At 37.8% G+C, this 19259-nt stretch overlaps 1 protein-coding gene across 1 annotated transcript in view; it reads right to left on the bottom strand.

Moving 5' to 3' along the window:
* LOC131074659 (signal peptide peptidase-like 2) overlaps positions 1-19259 on the bottom strand; it is a 148453-nt gene that overhangs the window by 26194 nt on the left and 103000 nt on the right. The gene's annotated exons all lie outside the window — the stretch shown is intronic.

Consider the following 19259-nt stretch of genomic DNA (forward strand, 5'->3'; position numbering starts at 1 on the left):
TACTAACTGTCAATTTGAACATTCTTAACAAACTTAAGTAAAAAGAGATTAGGCATCCCTAAATGATGAATGTAATCATCTTCTTTAAAAGTCTTGATCTTGATGCTCTGTTTCTTTAATTCTTCTCCCTGTGAAAGGTATTCGAATATCATCTGGTTGACAGTAGGGGCCATGGCTTTGCTTCGATCCAATCTTGACAGAGCCCGATCCTTAATGCTTAGAAGTTCATTCCGCCATTCATCCATAGATATTAATTCTCCCTCTTTATAAATCGAGGGCATTCCAATAGGGTTCCCATCATCTAATTCTTTAAGATCTCCTTTTAGCACATCTTCGAATTTAACATGATTTTCCATATACGAAGTCCCTTCTGTTTTCTCCTCCAGCGTCATCACATCAACACTGTTTATCACTTCATGCAATCGTGCTTTTAACCTTTCATGCTCTCTTAATGCCTTTATGGTTCCAGTGTACACCCTCCAATAATGTTCAACATGGATGAGCATGGTATTGAACCTGTGTTCAATGATATCATTAACCATTTTATCCATCTTCTGTTGAATATTACTCACCTGTTTGGCAGCCTTCTCTGCTTGATATTTCCAATATAGAACATCAGAAACATCATCCAAGCTTCGTCCTGTGGGATATGCAGCATATTCATTTAAAGGAGTCCGTGTCTCAAATTGCAATATCCTTGTTTGTAGCCTCTGATTCTCCTCTTTAGTTCTTTCATATAAACCCTTATAGGTAATGTTTTCCCTGACCAAAAACTCTGTCTGATCCAGATTTAATTTGGCTACATCCAAGTTTAATTTTGCAGTGACCCTAGGGTCAATCTTTCCTACCTGATGGACCATAAGGTGTCCAAAGGTTTCTTCAACATCCACAATAATTGGTCTTTTTCCTCTTGGATATAGTGCCCATTGTAGGAGAGCTTTTTGATCAAGATCATACCCCGAGCCCATGAACAATTTATCTATCTCTTGAGGCAATACCTGTTGATTTGTGTCTTGCTTCTTCAAGAATCCATCAAACAGAAGTGCTGAATTTATATCCCAACCTGAAAATATGATAACTCCAGCCTCCTTTAATATTTTCCTCCCCTTCTCAGGGGTCATATCTTTCATGAGAGCATCTATCTCATCTTGGAGCCTTCTCATCTGTTCTTCTTCTGATCTCCCAGCCATACTTCGTTTCACATGAGCCCCCTTGTACTGGTATAAGAATGAAAGGAATTCTCTCGAGGAAGCGAATCCATCATCCGCAACAAAGTCTTCATGCTCTGTCATCCTTATATCAACTATATCCCTAATATTAAAATCACCAGTTTCCACATCTACCTCTGCTTCAAAACTAGGTGGATAATCTTCTCTAGGGGAGTCAGCAGGGATGCTACTAGTAGTTGATTTTGGTGACATGTGAGCCAATGGCTTACTATCTCTTCCAGTGTTGACAAAATGGAGGAACTGTGGGGGTACTCTATGCATAATCTCTACCTCATGCTGAAGTAGTTTTTTGGCTATCTCCAAAGGATCTTGGAGATTTCCAAGTAGGTCTCCATCCACCATCCCCCTTGCTCTTTTCCACTTAAAGGCTTCCCAACTCATCTCACTTCTTTCTCTCAAAACCTTGGCCTCTTCCCTTTCAAGGTTCCTGATTAAAACGTCTGGCATTTGAGCCACATGTATTCCAGCCTTTAGCTTCTGTGATGCCCTTGCAGCTTTTATATATCCCTCAGGATCAAAGTTCTCTCTAGGATCACCCAGAGTCATGCCATAATACTCTAACTTATTTTGAAGTAAATGATAACTTTTAGAACTTTTAACAATGAAATCAGAAAACACCAGTAACCCTAGCACAATAGATTGTTTACCAAAATCTGTGAGATGTTTGGCACTGACAGCAGACAGTTGTCTTATAATCTCTAGACTAGCCACCCTGTTTGGCACTGTAATTGGAAGCATGTATGGCTTTCCTTCATACCCGAAAACCCTGATTTCTGTATGATTAGGGTGGCAATACCAATCACCCCAGTTGTGATCAATCTGAGACTCTGGAGAGAAGTCTTTTGGCCTGAGGAATCTTTTGATTTCAGGAGACAAAGCATAATTTCTATGTTATCCGAAGCCTGCACTGAGTGGTTTTACAAAATATTTCTAAAAGTGCCAATACAGGTTGTTTATAAATCTTTGATCCCATGCAGAAACCCACAACTGGACTGGTTTCTTCAAACTATTTTTATCATAAGCTCTGATGCTTAAATCGTCTAACCAGAAATTGACTTCTTGTCCAGAATAAAGAATAATGTGCATTAATAAGGAATACAATGAGAAATGAACATTTACAAGGTCTCCTTTTAACTTCTCCAACCCATGATTTAGGGCTTCTGCAACATAAGTGGCATAGTCAAACGGCCTAGGGTCTTTTGACTGTAGATCAGCACAGAGAACCATAACCCCAATATCCATGAGAGCATGATCTTCTAAGCCTAATACTTGGGCTGCAGCATAGTATGTATACTTGAAATACGGATGGAACTGGTTGACATCAAAAGGCACCTTGTCATCTTTACTGAAAGGAACTAAGGACTTTCCCACTTTTGGCCGGTGAATGGGTAGTCTCCATTTCCTATAGATGTCCTCTAAATTGAAGAACTCTTGCGACAGCTTCTGTATGTCAATTTTCTCTTCTACATCCCAGTCTAAATCAAACACCATATCAATGGTCTGTTTGTTAATTACCACCAAAGGATTCCCTCGGTAGTCACATATGGTTTTGGGTTTTGGATCATAACAATATACTAGAGCTTTCATTAATTCGACATCCACAAATACATTCGGAATTGCCAATTTCCCCAAATTTTTCTTCCATAGGTTACTCACGGGCTCAGGAGCATCCCTTCTCTTGTAACCAAATAAGAACAACTCATGTCCTCTGATTTCAGTCCATATGTCTCCTAAATGTTCAAATCTATCTTCCAACCCTTCCTCTTCACTTTTGATTTTTTTGGACCTCACACTGGATGCCGGGCACTGGTCTAACAGATCCTGAGCTAAGGCTCTACCCTCCTTTTTTTGTCGTTTAGGTTTCTCTTCAGGGTTTAATTCCTTTCCTTTCCTACTCTTTTTAGAAGAAGAAGATGGTTCCATAATTTCAATCAATGAGAGATATCACACTTACTTTGGAGAATTGTCGAGCTCTTCTAACTGTTGTTTACGAACTTCAGCTAACTCCTTGTAACTTTCCGTCTTCTGCACCAAAGTCTGGTTCTTACGAAAATTCGATCAATTCAGCTGTAACTGTGTGGGCAACTTGTGCAATAGTTAATGTCTCTGTGTTTATAACGGCTACTCAAATGTTTAAACTTAATTGCAAATGTGACATCCTCAACTTGAGCTTTTTAATTCCTTCGCGGGAAGTACTGTTCAGCTGAAAAGATTGTGAATCGAGATTTCAATGAAACCCCTGTCTTCGGTTGAATGATTTAATCTTTCATCGAAAGTTCATTTTCCTCGATATCAACTCATCGGTGAATGGTCCTTGTCGAAAAACCATCTTCTAGTCTCCTCGAAATCATCCTCTCCTCGATGAAGTCTTTTTCGATGAGTTATTCGTGAGTCTCATCGAAATCATATTTCGATGAGTTTTATACTTCGGTGAAAGTTCACGCGAGCCCTCCGAAATCTTCTTTTCATCAATGTCCTCCTTTTATCGATGAAATCCCTCTGCTTTTATCGACATATTGTTATCGATAAGATTTGCTTTTCGATGAATGCTTTTTAAGCTTCCTCGGCAATTTCATTTCCTCGACTTCACCTTTTGTTGGTGTTTCACTTTTCGATGAAACTGGGATATCGATGAGTGGCTTCCTTCGTTTACCGAAAGAGATATTTTGCCGAAGACATCTTAACTTTGTGTTTTACTTCGATGAAACTATTCTTTCAGTGAAACTCATTCTGAGATGCTCAACATGATATTTTGGCCGATGATCTTTTAGCTTTCGCGCCTTTGGGAAGATTTTTAAGTTCAAATATATTGTTCAACAGTGGCTCTGACTGAGGATGGAGTCATATTGTGTATGTCTTCAAGAATTCAGAATCTCTGGTTAGCGAGGATACATTTTGACAAGTTATGGTATTTCCAATGGAAGTGTATCCAAATCTACTGTACATATAACAGAATATATCAAGAAAAGAAGTTTTTCAAGAATTGTCCATGTACTGGCAATTCTTGGACTTCCCCTGTTGCACTTTGGAGAAGGTAAGAATCTTCTCCTTTTTTATCCATAATCACATATGGTCCGATCCACAAGGCCTCAAATTTGCCATGCTTGCCTTTGTCTTGACTCCTTGCATTCCACATTAAGACCCAATCACCCACATAAAATTTCCTATCTGCTGTCCTTTTGTCATACAATCTCTTCATCTGATTTTGGATTTTGATATTCTGCTTCTGAGCCTCTGCTCTGACTTCATCAAGCTCCACTAACTGCATCATCCTCTCTTGTGAGGGGTCTTCAACATCTATCCCTTCCTGAGTCATGAATCTATGTACAGGCAAGAGATTGTCCAAAGGCAATCTGGCTCTTTTGCCGTAAACCAACTCAAATGGAGACTTTCCCGTAGATTTCTTCACTGTTATTCTATCTGCCCATAATGCAAAACTCAAATTTGAATCCCATGCCTTCTTGTTGTGTCCTAGCATCTTTTTAATGATCTTTAGGATATTTTTGTTGCTTGATTCGGCTTGCCCATTTCCTTGAGGGTGGTAAGGAGAAGAATGAGATATTTTGATGCCATATTCTTCACAAAAAGTGTTGAATTCCTCAGACCTAAAGGACATACCATTGTCTGAGATGATCCTTGCAGGAACACCGAATCTAGTGATAATGTTCTCCATTATGAATTTTATTACCACTTTACTAGTAGCTTGTCTAGTGGGTATTGCCTCTACCCACTTGGTAAAATAGTCTGTAGCGAGCAATATCCATCTGTGTCCTCCGCTGGATCTTTCTGATATCTCTCCTATGAAATCTATTCCCCATTGCTGAAATGGTTCTTCAACTAGCATTGGTCTTAATGGGAGTGACCCTTGATATTTCATTTTGCCTGAAAAATTTTGACAAGCTTCACATTTTCTGACATATCTGTAAGAGTCATCGAAAACACATGGCCAAAAGTATCCAGCTCTCAATATCTTGTGTGCAGTAGTCCTAGCCGAAAAATGACCACCACAAACCCCATCATGCATTTCTTGAAGAACTTTCTTTGCTTGGTAGTCATCTAGACATAATAATAATATCCCATCTCTGTTTTTCCAATACAAGTCCCCATTGACAATCACATATTTTGCAGATTTCAGCTTTAAAGTTCTTCTCTGATTATCAGTCATACCATCTGGACATTTCAAGTGCTTAAGGTAATACATGATATCAGTATACCATGCTGTATTCTTAATACTGAAGCTGGCTTCTTCCAACCCTACTTGATTTACACAAGACTCCTCAATCTCAGTTCTTGTCATGAGTTTGGCCAATCCTTGACCTTTGATAACATGTGAAATTTTGAGTTCAATGTTGAACTCTTGTATTTGGTTGATCCATTTACATCTTCTGCCCGTGACCTCAGTTTGTCTGAAGATATCTTTCACTGCTGTATTGGGAACATATGCTATAACTTCAGCCCCTACTAAGTATGGTCTAAACTGTTTTACTGATTTGACCAAGGCATAAGCTTGCTTTTCATTCAACTCATATTTTATTTCTAAGGGGCTCAAAGACTTGCTAAAATATGCAATGGGCTGCTCATACCCTTCTTGATTCTTCTGTAGCAACACTGCTGCTATTGTGTGACAGGAGGCGAATGAGAATATTATAAAAGGCTTGCTAAAATCCGGAGAGATCAGTACTGGTGCTTCTGAAATTGCTCTCTTGATTGCTATAAAGGAGTCGATTGCTTCCTCGGTCCAATCTATTTGGGCTCCTTTCTTTAACATCCTTATTATAGGTTTTATTATGTCTGAAAAATTTAAAATAAACCTTCTTACAAAATTTATTTGTCCCAAGAATGATTGGATGGCCTTGATGGTTCGGGGAATGGGAATCTCATTGATAGCTGCCACCCTTTCAGGGTCAATTCTTACCCCTTCCTTGGATACTATGTGTCCAAGTAACTTTCCTTCTTCTACACCAAAGTGGCATTTTTTAGGATTCAAGGAAATCCCATACTCTAAGGCTTTCTTGAATATCTTTTCAAGGTGCTCACAATGATCCTTGGCTTTCTTTGAGTATGCAGTTAAGTCATCTTGGTATACTACCATGATTATATCAATCAATTCTGCAAAAGCCACATCCATTGCCCTCTGAAATGTAGCACCAGCATTAGTCAATCCGAATGGCATTCGTGCATAGACATAAATGCCCCATGGAGTTGTAAAGGTTGTCTTATATTTTTCAGTTTCTTTAACTTTCACCTGATTGTAACTTGAAAACCCATCCATCATAGACAATAACTCACACCCTGTCACCTTCTGCAACATGTTATCCATATTTGGCAATGGATAATTATCCTTTAGAGATTATATGTTTAAGTTTCTAAAGTCCACACACAATCTAATATCCCCATTCTTCTTTCTGACCGGCACCAAGTTAGAGACCCATGTGGAATATCTACAGGGTTCAATAATTCCTGCATCTTTCATTTTTATGATCTCTTCCCTCATTTTTGGTAACAGTGTTGGATTAATAGGTCTCTGCTTTTGTCTGAATGGTTTAGCTTCTAGCTTAAGTGGTATCTCATGCTGAAAAAGATCTTCTCTATAAGCTTTGAGATCTTCATAAGACCATGCGAACACGTGTTTATACCTCTTTAGCAATGTTGTCAGTTGTTGCCTCATGGCAGAAGTTAACCTTTTCCCAATAAAAACATTTCTGGGAGTTTCTTCATTTCCTAAATTGACTTGTTCCACATCACTTTCTTTAACAGTTGATCCTTTAGTCTCAATCACATCCTGAGTATTGAAAGCCCTTTCTAATGCTACTAGGCCTCTTGGTAATTTGTTTGACTTCAGTTGTATGATTTCATGTCCAAATAAAGTTTCTTTACCTTCAGTCTTTTCCACAAAGTCATTGAAATTTATAGCCTGAATCTGATAGTGATCAACACACTGTAAGAATTTCAGCAGGTCTGTATCATCTTGAAACACTTGCCAATTATATAAATTGTCAGGAACAGATGGTCTTACTTTCATCTCTACTTCAGATATCCCAGTTAATGTTATATCATTATCCTTCAATGCAATACTGGCCAAAAAGTCTGCCATAATGTTCTTTGATCTGTCTATCCAGTTTATTTGAAAAGCATCAAAAAGTTCTATAGTATCCCAAACAGCATTTCTATACTGTTTCAATCTCAAGTGCTTTGAAGTATACTTCTCCTTCACTTGTGAGACTATTAACTCTGAGTCACCAAATACGCTAAGTAATCTAATTCCATGTTTAACTGCTATATTAAGACCAGTGAGTAAGGCTTCATATTCCGCAATGTTATTTGTGCACTCAAATAACAATTTGAAAGAATATTTGTAGGTTTCCCCTGGGGGTGAAATAAATAAGATTCCAGCCCCACTCCCTTCCTTGCTACAAGACCCATCAAAGAACATTTTCCACACTTGATCATCCTTTCCAGCTATATATGATTCAATGGGGATCCACTCGTCAACCTTAGATTTTGTCAACTGCACTTGGAAATTATCCATATCATTTTGCAAAAAGCATATTTGATTTGCTGATTCTTCCATGTCTTCTATGATATATGTGGACCGAGGTTCCCTATCAATTTTTACCTCATGTTCATTGATTGGAATCGTAGCATATGATAAATCTAACTGCACATACCCACCAATCATGTTCGACCATTGCCTAGATAGCAACATCCCATAGTTTGGAGGGACATCCACCACTGTAATATCTGTTTTGTATGATGCTTCTGGACAAGCTGCCAATTTGAATTCTACATCCTTCATGATACCAACCACTGGAACCGACCTGTTGTCCATGGCATAACACTTCCCAAAGGTAGTATCAACTTCCAATCCAAGCTCTTTCATCACTCCAACAGGCATAACATTTATGGCTGCTCCTGAGTCGACCATACAATTCTTCACTTTCTTATTGTTTACCACCAAAGTGAGATAAAATGGGTCTACTTGTGTTGGGTTTTTGGTTATGGTGGACCCTAAATATATAACTGGGGCCATTTGTTCATTATTGTCACCCTTTGGAATCTCTTGTTTCTATTCATTTACTTTTTCTTTTTTGATACCTGAAATCATCTCCAGAGTCTTCTCTCTGTATTCAGGAAACTTCATTATTTCCATCAATGGAACAGAAACTTTTAATTGTGTTAATGCACTTGAAATATCAAATGAAGTAGAGTGTTGTGCTAAAGGAAATTTTGCTATTTCTTCCTTTTGATCATCAAGACCCCTTTTATTATTCTTTGGTACAACTTCCTTAGCCTTAGCTGCTTTATTTGTCTGCTTGGGTGTCTCATCAGTTTCTTTTATAAAAAGACTAGCGGGTTTACCTTGCTCTGGATTCACCATTCTATTCCTCAAATCGTAAGTCCTTTTTGCTTGTGCAACGGCAGAGGCTGTAATTCTTCTTTTTTCTTCTTCAGTGGGGATTCTGAGCTTAATACCTTCACCTATGTTGGTGATTACGGGTAACACAGAGCACTGATCAATGTTCATGGAATCTGATCCTCCTTCTTCTGCAAAGAATATCATGTTAACAGTCGGGTCGCCCATATGCTCCTCATAGCCATTCTCTTCCTCCTGCAATCCTCTTGCTACAGCACACAAAGAAGGAGCATGTGGCATATTGCAGGCATAACACCACATGTCATCATCTTGAGCGTAGTTCACTGTTCTTTTCAAGGGATCTGGGACTTGTTGGTTATCCTTATGGTTCCTGTCTACTAGTCTTCCATCTTTCCATGTAGTGTTATAGGGCATATCATGCAATCTGGGCCTTTCAGGACGATAATATTGCTGCTTCTCTGTTTTGTTTACCCTCACAGATAGATCTTTTACAGCATTCAAAACTTTGTCAAGCTTATCCTCATCCTTGTTAGCTTTGGGTGCTTTAGGATTGTACAACCTTGCATCTTCTCTCTTTCCCACTTTACCAGCGGCCTTCCTGTTATTTTCTATAATAATGGCAGCTTTCATAACATCCCGGAGGTCTCTAGGATTTCTAGTTCTCAACTCATAGTTTGTTTTACTATCATAAGCATTGATGTAATATAGAATGCTTACCTCAGGTACTGGCTTCATCCTGTTGGGAATTTTGTTTAGAACCCTGTTAAATCTTTTGTTAAAATCTACCACTGATTCATTTTGCTCCTTCTTGATGCTAATGATCTCATGCAAAGCAAATTCAGGGTTGTTATGGTCTCCATACTGTTCAAGGAATAAGCTTTTGAATTTTGCAAGACTTCTAATGGATGCATCAGGCAATGCTCTAAACCAATCCCTTGCATCTTCTGTTAATGACTGCATAAATAACCTGATCTTAACATCTTCATGTGGTAAACCAAAATCCTCTATTACTGCATCAAAAGCCTTACAATGAGCTTCCCCCGTAATTGCATTACTTCCAGTGAATCTTGGTATTGCAGTCCTGATCTCATTCGGGATAGGATATGGGTACACCATCATTCCTGAGAAATCAAATTGCCTCATCCGTTCCATATTCATTAGCCCATGTCCCCCATGGGGGTTCCTGAAGTTTTGGTTCATGTTATCATATAAGGGCATTTGATTTTGATAAGGAAAAGGGTATCGATTCTGGTATTGATATTGAAATTGATCAGGGGGTGGACATTGGTTATAAAATTGACCTTGAGGTGGAAACTGGTTATGAGCAGCAAAGCTATTATGTAAATTTTGCTGGACTAGTGGTGCACTTGATTGCACATGATCATTCCTTTTGTTACTGAACAAGGGGTTCTCATAAGCTTTAAAATCATCACTTTTTGTTTTACTCACTCCCTGATCTGTCTGAACATATTTTTTTCTGTAATTGTTTCCATCTTTATTAAAGTCATCCTCACCAACATTTATGCCTAATTTAGCACATAACTCCAAACACTCCTGAGTCCTCCCAGAATCTCTCATTTCAGCAGCTGCCTCCATCATCTTTTTAGTTAAATCTGCAAATCTATCTGCAGGATCTGCCTTACTTGATCTTGATGAAGTCGATGTGTCTTGTCTGGATCGTGCCTCGTGATATTCAAAACCAGGCGGAATTTGATATTGGCCCTTTTAGGCTCTATATGCTGCAACCAAATCCTCATTCACTGGGCTTGAAGTAGTTGCTTTATCCTTTTCTCTTAAAGGTGAATGTTGGTTGTTTTCATACTTATACTGATTGTACCTTTCTCTCATGAATTCATTCATGGATTCTTCTTTGTTTTTGTTCTTTCGTTGAGAGAAATCTAACTAGGATAAAGGTTGTCCTTTTGTGACTGATCTCGTTCCGTGCATTGATGTTCCTCTCCCTTACTTCAGAGCCGCCACCTCTCTCCTTGAGAGGAAAGTTTCTTTTTTTTTTTTTCTTATGGGTTCTTCCACAGCAGAGTCTTAATAATTCTTCCCCAGCAGAGTCGCCAATGTGTTGGGTCTCAAATCAACAGATTGGATAGGTTCTAAGAAAATGCCAACTCCTATGATCAAACCCTCCAATTGACTTGGCCAACTTATAGAGTGAACCTATTTGGTTACTGACTCTCTCACTTTAGGCTCTGCAAGACCTAGGCGGGTATACCTATTCACTAGTTGTTTTCAAAGACTAGTGCCTTTTATAGCAGATTAAGTATCTTGATCTGGCTTCCTCTTATCACAGAATGGCATAAATTCCTGGGATGGAGATATAGCAGATGAGTTCAAGATTGTTGTTGTAGAAGCTATTTGATCTTTGTGCTTAGAATTTTATACGTATACACTATTGCCAAATTACTCTATGCTTCCTACTCAATTACTCCTATTGTAAAATAAAATATGATGAATATGGTGGTAAGTTGTAATTTACAAATGGCCAGTGCCTTCTTTGCTGTCTGGGCTACAGAGTCTTTATATTGCCTTAGGACTTATTGTGTGAACTTGTGAGACAGTTTTTAAACCCAACACTTTTATGGATCTGTCAGTTACTATTTCTTATGAGATCAATTGAATGCCTATATCATAAGTTGCTTGAATGAATTTAACCCTACCTTTAAGGGGCCATCCAAGTAAGCACTGCAAAGAACAATTATAATTCACAAGCAGAACTTTTATTTCAACCTTATAACATACAACATAGATTTCACTCAAAGAACATGAATAACCTTATCTTCTTTAGATAATATCACAAGCAATTGCCAACAACGAATGAAATAATCCACAGCACATATGCAAAGAAAAGACAACTGATTATATTATGTATCCGCCAAAATTTGTGCAACAGGAAACTTACAAGCTATCATATATCACTGTATTCTTTCTATCATGTTCTATTGATCCAATTACAAGAAACCTTTCTCATATATATATGAGAGCAAATGCTATTTATGAAAAGACATGTCTTTTCGAAATACTAACTGTCAATTTGAACATTCTTAACAAACTTAAGTAAAAAGAGATTAGGCATCCCTAAATGATGAATGTAATCATCTTCTTTAAAAGTCTTGATCTTGATGCTCTGTTTCTTTAATTCTTCTCCCTGTGAAAGGTATTCGAATATCATCTGGTTGACAGTAGGGGCCATGTCTTTGCTTCGATCCAATCTTGACAGAGCCCGATCCTTAACGCCTAGAAGTTCATTCCGCCATTCATCCATAGATATTAATTCTCCCTCTTTATAAATCGAGGGCATTCCAATAGGGTTCCCATCATCTAATTCTTTAAGATCTCCTTTTAGCACATCTTCGAATTTAACATGATTTTCCATATACGAAGTCCCTTCTGTTTTCTCCTCTAGCGTCATCACATCAACACTGTTTATCACTTCATGCAATCGTGCTTTTAACCTTTCATGCTCTCTTAATGCCTTTATGGTTCCAGTGTACACCCTCCAATAATGTTCAACATGGATGAGCATGGTATTGAACCTGTGTTCAATGATATCATTAACCATTTTATCCATCTTCTGTTGAATATTACTCACCTGTTTGGCAGCCTTCTCTGCTTGATATTTCCAATATAGAACATCAGAAACATCATCCAAGCTTCGTCCTGTGGGATATGCAGCATATTCATTTAAAGGAGTCCGTGTCTCAAATTGCAATATCCTTGTTTGTAGCCTCTGATTCTCCTCTTTAGTTCTTTCATATAAACCCTTATAGGTAATGTTTTCCCTGACCAAAAACTCTGTCTGATCCAGATTTAATTTGGCTACATCCAAGTTTAATTTTGCAGTGACCCTAGGGTCAATCTTTCCTACCTGATGGACCATAAGGTGTCCAAAGGTTTCTTCAACATCCACAATAATTGGTCTTTTTCCTCTTGGATATAGTGCCCATTGTAGGAGAGCTTTTTGATCAAGATCATACCCCGAGCCCATGAACAATTTATCTATCTCTTGAGGCAATACCTGTTGATTTGTGTCTTGCTTCTTCAAGAATCCATCAAACAGAAGTGCTGAATTTATATCCCAACCTGAAAATATGATAACTCCAGCCTCCTTTAATATTTTCCTCCCCTTCTCAGGGGTCATATCTTTCATGAGAGCATCTATCTCATCTTGGAGCCTTCTCATCTGTTCTTCTTCTGATCTCCCAGCCATACTTCGTTTCACATGAGCCCCCTTGTACTGGTATAAGAATGAAAGGAATTCTCTCGAGGAAGCGAATCCATCATCCGCAACAAAGTCTTCATGCTCTGTCATCCTTATATCAACTATATCCCTAATATTAAAATCACCAGTTTCCACATCTACCTCTGCTTCAAAACTAGGTGGATAATCTTCTCTAGGGGAGTCAGCAGGGATGCTACTAGTAGTTGATTTTGGTGACATGTGAGCCAATGGCTTACTATCTCTTCCAGTGTTGACAAAATGGAGGAACTGTGGGGGTACTCTATGCATAATCTCTACCTCATGCTGAAGTAGTTTTTTGGCTATCTCCAAAGGATCTTGGAGGTTTCCAAGTAGGTCTCCATCCACCATCCCCCTTGCTCTTTTCCACTTAAAGGCTTCCCAACTCATCTCACTTCTTTCTCTCAAAACCTTGGCCTCTTCCCTTTCAAGGTTTCTGATTAAATCGTCCGGCATTTGAGCCACATGTATTCCAGCCTTTAACTTCTGTGATGCCCTTGCAGCTTTTATATATCCCTCAGGATCAAAGTTCTCTCTAGGATCACCCAGAGTCATGCCATAATACTCTAACTTATTTTGAAGTAAATGATAACTTTTAGAACTTTTAACAATGAAATCAGAAAACACCAGTAACCCTAGCACAATAGATTGTTTACCAAAATCTGTGGGATGTTTGGCACTGATAGCAGACAGTTGTCTTATAATCTCTAGACTAGCCACCCTGTTTGGCACTGTAATTGGAAGCATGTATGGCTTTCCTTCATACCCGAAAACCCTGATTTCTGTATGATTAGGGTGGCAATACCAATCACCCCAGTTGTGATCAATCTGAGACTCTGGAGAGAAGTCTTTTGGTCTGAGGAATCTTTTGATTTCAGGAGACAAAGCATAATTTCTATGTTGTCCAAAGGCTGCACTGAGTGGTTTTACAAAATATTCCTGAAAGTGCCAATACTTGTTGTTTATAAATCTTTGATCCCATGCAGAAACCCACAACTGGACTGGTTTCTTCAAACCATTTTTATCATAAGCTCTGATGCTAAAATCGTCTAACCAGAAATTGACTTCTTGTCCACAATAAAGAATAATGTGCATTAATAAGGAATACAATGAGAAATGAACATTTACAAGGTCTCCTTTTAACTTCTCCAACCCATGATTTAGGGCTTCTGCAACATAAGTGGCATAGTCAAACGGCCTAGGGTCTTTTGACTGTAGATCAGCACAGAGAACCATAACCCCAATATCCATGAGAGGATGAGCTTCTAAGCCTAATACTTGGGCTGCAGCATAGTATGTATACTTGAAATACGAATGGAATTGGTTGACATCAAAAGGCACCTTGTCATCTTTACTGAAAGGAACTAAGGACTTTCCCACTTTTGGCCGGTGAATGGGTAGTCTCCATTTCCTATAGATGTCCTCTAAATTGAAGAACTCTTGCGACAGCTTCTGTATGTCAATTTTCTCTTCTACATCCCAGTCTAAATCAAACACCATATCAATGGTCTGTTTGTTAATTACCACCATAGGATTCCCTCGCTAGTCACATATGGTTTTGGTTTTTGGATCATAACAATCTACTAGAGCTTTCATTAATTCGACATCCACAAATACATTCGGAACTGCCAATTTCCCCAAATTTTTCTTCCACAGGTTACTCATGGGCTCAGGAGCATCCCTTCTCTTGTAACCAAATAAGAACAACTCATGTCCTCTGATTTCAGTCCATATGTCTCCTAAATGTTCAAATCTATCTTCCAACCCTTCCTCTTCACTTTTGATTTTTTTTGGACCTCACACTGGATGTCGGGCACTGGTCTAAGAGATCCTGAGCTAAGGCTCTACCCTCCTTTTTCTGTCGTTTAGGTTTCTCTTCAGGGTTCAATTCCTTTCCTTTCCTACTCTTTTTAGAAGAAGAAGATGGTTCTATAATTTCAATCAATGAGAGATATCACACTTACTTTGGAGAATTGTCGAGCTCTTCTGACTGTTGTTTACGAACTTCAGCTAACTCCTTGTAACTTTCCGTCTTCTGCACCAAAGTCTGGTTCTTACGAAAATTCGATCAATTCAGCTGTAACTGTGTGGGCAACTTGTGCAATAGTTAATGTCTCTGTGTTTATAACGGCTACTCAAATGTTTAAACTTAATTGCAAATGTGACATCCTCAACTTGAGCTTTTTAATTCCTTCGCGGGAAGTACTGTTCAGCTGAAAAGATTGTGAATCGAGATTTCGATGAAACCCCTGTCTTCGGTTGAATGCTTTAATCTTTCATCGAAAGTTCATTTTCCTCGATATCAACTCATCGGTGAATGGTCCTTGTCGAAAAACCATCTTCTAGTCTCCTCGAAATCATCCTCTCCTCGATGAAGTCTTTTTCGATGAGTTATTCGTGAGTCTCATCGAAATCATATTTCGATGAGTTTTATACTTCGGTGAAAGTTCACGCGAGCCCTCCGAAATCTTCTTTTCATCGATGTCCTCCTTTTATCGATGAAATCCCTCTGCTTTTATCGACATATTGTTATCGATAAGATTTGCTTTTCGATGAATGCTTTTTAAGCTTCCTCGGCAATTTCATTTCCTCGACTTCACCTTTTGTTGGCGTTTCACTTTTCGATGAAACTGGGATATTGATGAGTGGCTTCCTTAATTTACCGAAAGAGATATTTTGCCGAAGACATCTTAACTTTGTGTTTTACTTCGATGAAACTATTCTTTCGGTGAAACTCATTCTAAGATGCTCGACATGATATTTTGGCTGATGATCTTTTAGCTTTCGCGCCTTTGGGAAGGATTTTAAGTTCAAATATATTGTTCAACACAATGTAAGGAAAAGGTTTGAGCATATATGCAAATGATCTTCAATTTTTGATAACTAGAAAAAGGTGGATAGACCCCATAGATTACTCTAGGACTCTTTGCATTATTGTGGCTATGTAGATGAATTATTTTGTAAACTAACTAATGTGATGAATTCATTGATATTGATGCTTTCCTAATAGTGAAGAAGTTCTATGTGTGTAAGGAATTGTTGAAGGCAAAGGTATTAATAAATCTAAGCATGGAGGATGATTGCTTGGGATCAGTGCTGCCTTATTTGAAGCAACACATTTGAAAGAATGAAATGAGTAATGAAGGTTTGATGAATGAAAGTAAATTAATTTGAATATATGTCTATTATGGATTATTTTGAACTTACGTTTGTAATAATCTTTCTTATATCTATTGTCCATAAGGGGTGCATGTAATTGCACAACTCCATTGCCTAAACTTTACAAGGTAGAATTCTCATTGTTATGCTTTTATGTGACAATGTTGGGGGTCTGACGTTAGTATCCAAAGTCGTAAAAGCAGCTAATCGTGTCAAGTTGTTTGAATCGGCGTGCAACATCACAGACACCTCACGAACATCATGTGATAGATAAATTACTTGTTGAGGATTTAACAAGTGTTTGGAAGATGGCACAAGGTGTTTCTCTCTTGTACAAAAGCTTTAGGTCTTTTCCCTTGTGTTAGTGACATTTGTGGTTAGTCACGGAGATCAACCAAGGAGTTAACTCTATTTCCTTTGTCAAATATATTGGGGGTGCAAATTGGTGGAGTCATTCAAATGGTGTGAGATTGTCCATAACCCAAAGGCAAAAGTGAAGGCCAAGTGTCATATCCACTCTTGGGTAGAACTAAAATCCTTGAAAAACTTTTCAACCAACTCCAATCTGCCAAATCTTGAGTTGTGCAAAGTCAACAAGTTCGCTCTATCACATCTCCCCACACATTGCTTAGTAAGGCACTACTAGCTTCAAGACCTTAGATGCAAACAAGTAATTATTACATAAGTATCACTACCCCACACTTTTGCACTATGATAGCTTACAAACCTTGTAGTGTGCAAAATTATTGGAGTTTACCTCACCTAAATCTGAAATCAAACCCAAAACACTTTTGGGTCAAGCAAAGTATAATGTCCCCATTTTTGTGCCTTTCTTAGTGTCAGAGTTTTTAGCAAGGTTAACCTATCAGCAAGGTTCCCATAGGCTAATACAGTGGATAGGGAGCCCATTCAGGGGTCTTGTGTCCTTTGGGGAGGTTTGTGAGGCATTTTAGAGGCTCAAAGCCAATCTCCTATTTTTTAAGAGGGTTCCTATTTTTTAGGAAGGGACTGGCAGTTCACCTGGTGACCACCTAGAACTTGTGGAGCCTTGCAAGGGGTTTTGTGAGCCTTTTTAATGATCAGCGACAATGTCGTATTTTTTAGGAGAGCTCCTATTTTTTAGAGGGAGATTGGAAGATGGCCTGCTAATTATGGGCATCACATGGGGACCATGTGTGTCATCAATTTCTAGTTGGGGTGGTCCAATGATGGTTTTGGAATAAGTAAAATTATTAAACAGTTTGCTTTAATATTTTGATTGCATAAAATAAAGTCTTATTTATTAAATTACTTTATAATATCTAATAAATTAAAAAAGAGCCCCCATGGCACACCTCCCTTGTAAGGACGATGTTTTTAAAAAAGGGGAGAGATAGAATATGTAATGAAAGCCCATGAAGAGGTACATACAAGGAGGAAGAAGGGAGATTTTACAATAAATTATAATGTTTCAATAAAATTCGATTTATTAAATCATTATGCAACCCTGAAAAGTTCGATTACGGTTTGAGAAGGATAAAGTCACATTGGGAGCCTCCATTTGAACATTTTTGACATAATTTTTACGAAGAAGTTGGATATCAAAGCTCTGGAAATTCAGGGTCAGATTCAGAAGTTTTAGGAACGAAAACCCCTTCAATTTGGAATACCCACAGGAGTGGAAGACCCCCCAACTGTTAGAATTTCAATTATATTCAGGAAAATCAAGAAGACTCATAATTAGGGTTGTAGCAGTGAAAGGGATAGAGATTATTTGTTATAGCTGACTGTAGGAGCAGATCTAAGTCACTATTAGCACTATTTATCAGCACCCTTGACAATTACCAGCCAGCCGTACTTTATTTGGAAACCAAGCAATAAAACCCCAGCTGGGACATGACAGTTTGGAGGACAAAAGAGCAGATCAGACTTGATATAAATCTGTTAATGCAGATCAGACACAGGGAAAGCCTTCCTTGGTGAAATATCAGGCTCATCGTGTTAAATTGGCTATCTCAGATTTGTAATCAGACCTGTACCTGAACATTATGATATGTAAATAGCAAAGTTTACTTCAATAAATACATAAATTAATCTATTAAATGTGTGTACTTGCTGTTCTATTCATTTCAGTATTACTTTCATTTGTTTGTTTCATTTCATCTCAAAACCCAAGCAAAAACCATAAAAAATCAGAAAAATCAGAGAAAAAAAAACATATCAAAACAAACACAAATCAAAAAGGCAGAAAAAATTATATGTCCAGATTGGGTTAGGACATTACATGAAGATACTCTTGTGTGCCAAGTAACTACCTACTCATAACCCATGTGTATAGGTTGACAAGGCAAAGTGTTGCACAGCTCATTTCACTTTCAGTACAAACTATTTCTAACCTCGTATGACATGAAATCTGCAAGTTATTGCATTTAAATTCTGTCATATGGTTTGCATTGTATACTTTGACTATGTTTTCCTCAAGAGTTGAGACAATATTGCATGATTTTAATTGCTGAAACAATCTCTGGTGATTGGAAATTCTTGGTCTATAGTACAACTCTTGTTGCATGCTGTACAACCTCATGTGTGGCTTTACTTCAGAAAAAAAAAATGATTTGTTCTCAAAATTTGAGTACAGTATGTTCCGCCTCAAAATTTGCTTTTTATTGTCTAGAAGTTGAAATTCTCTTCCGAGGGGGTATGATGTAGCTGGTATTCGATGCCTATTATTATGTTTCAATAATATGGTTTGCTCAACTATGTATTAATTGTCTATAAACTTCGCATAGTTATATAGTCAATTGATCAAAGGTTGTGTTATTCTTGGCAACAATCGAGTTCTTTGAATAGACTATATATTGTCAAGAAAGAGGGTATGATCAAGTCTAATCCTTGGCCAACCATCTCTGGTCTACTTCTTTAACATTAAGATATATTTTACTTCTCTATCTTGTATGCATTGTTATTTCTTTATTATCTCAAGAATTTTCTTTATCAAATAGAGGAGTAAACATAATAATAAGCACAAGATATTTATAAGTAAGAAGAGTTATGCAATAAGTAAATGGAAAACTAATTGAAGGAATGGTTGTATCACATGATGAAATCTATGTATGCCAATTCATTCAATGGTTGATTCCTTGATTATTGTCAATCTTGTATGAACAAATGTGCACGTTTCTTTATAAAGGCAAATGTTTGAATTTGTATGTAAGAATTATGCCTATCATTACAAACAATAACAAACAATTGATTCTCTATGCTT

This window comes from Cryptomeria japonica, chromosome 4, assembly GCF_030272615.1.
Source record: "Cryptomeria japonica chromosome 4, Sugi_1.0, whole genome shotgun sequence".
Lineage (NCBI taxonomy): Eukaryota > Viridiplantae > Streptophyta > Pinopsida > Cupressales > Cupressaceae > Cryptomeria > Cryptomeria japonica.